Genomic DNA, 2,427 nt, shown 5'->3' on the forward strand with positions numbered 1-2,427 from the left:
ATACATGGATGAGATGTTGACCACAGTGGTGGCAGGTACCTCATAGCTGGACCTTGTTGTGTTGTAAATATCTTGGTGGAGGTAAATGTCCAACTGATAGTCCATGCTGTGACATGTTTCCTCTGGGAGGAACTGATTCATCCTACACACTCACCTAATATGGGTATCAAGTACTTCTATTCTGTGGAGGGGGCTGGGGATAAACCTTCCACACTGGTCTAATCTGCCACAGTGAACACATCTGTGATGGGCCATCTATTAGGGGATTCACCATTACATCAGTCATTACAGACTTCCCATTCTCAGACAGCCAGCTCAAAGTGACCACTTCATAGCATGAAGCTATCGACACTGCTTCCACATGGATTATTATTTTCCTTATCCCAGATGTCTGCTAAACCATTCTAGCAGACTTCAACTGTCCACATTTCCCTCTTACCAAAGTTGATCCTCAGGGACACTAGCTGCTCAACTGGCCTAGGTACTCCAGATGAAAGCAAACCTTCTTGAGGCTAATCGATCTCATGGACCTTTCCAGCATTGGAAAAAGTCCTATATCTAGGAAAAGACTTTTCCTAGATGTGACACCTCTACTGTGCCACTATCTATTTCCTTTCATGAATACTTCCTCTCTCTCTGTTCCAAGTACTTCAATGTCCAAAAAATTTCATTTTATTTTGAAAAAGCATTCCTTGAAACATTTTTTAACCTCGAGAGATAAGTGAGGACTAGTATGCTCGTTATCAGCCTCAGAAACTCTACAATAAGTCCTGTTTGACATGGCACCCAAAATGTCCCTCTTCCTATCTACTTGAGGTGTTTTGGGTGGAAGCAAATATCCCTACAAGTATCACATAGGTTGTATTCTGCAAAAATAGCAGATTCGGACAAGAAATTAGGGGAGTAAGTAGTGTAAGTAAACTGAGTTTCTTTAAGTGTGAGTAATAAAGAAACTGGACAAGATTTACAAAAATTAATACTCAATCTTTATTAATAAAAATAAAAGAAAACACATCAAGCGCACCCGCGCAGACAACAAGATCTCACCAGGATGGTCTTTAGGCTCTTTACTTTTTCTCCCACAAGACTGACTACTGTAGAAATTAAACATCGTAGTCTCCAAGAAAACAAGTCTTTCTTTCCTATCGCCTAGTATAATTCTTTCCAGCTGAATAACAATAATAAAAAACACGCTCGAATTTCAAATAAACTCTTTGTCCAATCTGCATGATCTTAATTTTTTCACAGTATTGGTTAGCTGTAGCTTTTAGTGACGTCACCATCGGCCAGTGAACAGATATCACAATTGTAATCCATAAAGCCGGATTTTACCTGTACTACTGCAATGTCCTACGAACAAATGATATGTCACCTACCAGAGCATAAGGAAAGGATTCCTTATGCTCTATTAGGTGACATATAAGTAGCTGAAAGCCTGTAGACTTAATTCTTCTTGGACCATATGTGCCCACCAGCCTCCAGTGGTTTAGCGGTAATCCTTCAGGATTATAATGCTAAAAATCGGGTTTCGATACCCGTGGTGGGCAGAACACAGATAGCCAGCGCATTGTGTAGATTTGTAGTTGTTGCCACCATGACAGTAAGGAAACTTACAACAGAAAAAAATAATAAAACTCATATATTACTATACAGGACCTTAGTAAGCGGTAACGCCAGTCAGGCCATAGCCTGATCACTTTTTCAAGGCATGTATAGCTGCAACTTATGTATTAAAACTTGCTTCTTTTCATTTAATACACTATGTTGTGTGTATGCAGCATTTGTAGTTAAAATGGCTCAAGATTCAATCTCATAACATTTTATTTTTTCAGACATTTTCTGGGGAGCTTACCCCCTATAAATGGCAATGAGGCAATGGCCTGAACACTCTAAAATTGCTTTCTATGGCAATGAATGGCGTCACATTACACTCGTCTTTAACATTGGTTGTTGTTTGAATGAATAAATATTGTTTTTTCCTGTGTGTAACTTCTTTTTTTGTGTAGAACTCATTCAAAGAAAGAGAAAATCACATTTTTGATCCGCACTATATTTTCTGTTAACTCCAATTATTTCATATTTCCTATCCAAGTACTCGACGAAAAATTAATTAAAAGTGAATATAACACAACAGTAAAGCTTAAAATATTGTTACGACAGCGGAAGTCACGTGACGCTAGTAACACGTCATGAGATTCTCGAAGGATCATGTCTGTTGGTGGCAACTCTAGTCTTTTCTACACGCCCTCTAATTTTGTATAAATATAAACCAGCAAATGAAGGGACGACATAAAAGATAATTGCAGACAGGTAGAGATAGAGACGGATAATCGAGTCAAGCGTGGTAGTGACCATAAGTAGAGTGCGTGAATCGTTGTGAATTATAGCGTGTGTTTAAGTTAAAGTGACTGTGGAAATTAAGTGTAT

The sequence above is a fragment of the Limulus polyphemus genome, unplaced genomic scaffold (genome assembly GCF_000517525.1).
Source record: "Limulus polyphemus unplaced genomic scaffold, Limulus_polyphemus-2.1.2 Scaffold495, whole genome shotgun sequence".
In the NCBI taxonomy this organism is placed as follows: Eukaryota; Metazoa; Arthropoda; class Merostomata; order Xiphosura; family Limulidae; genus Limulus; species Limulus polyphemus.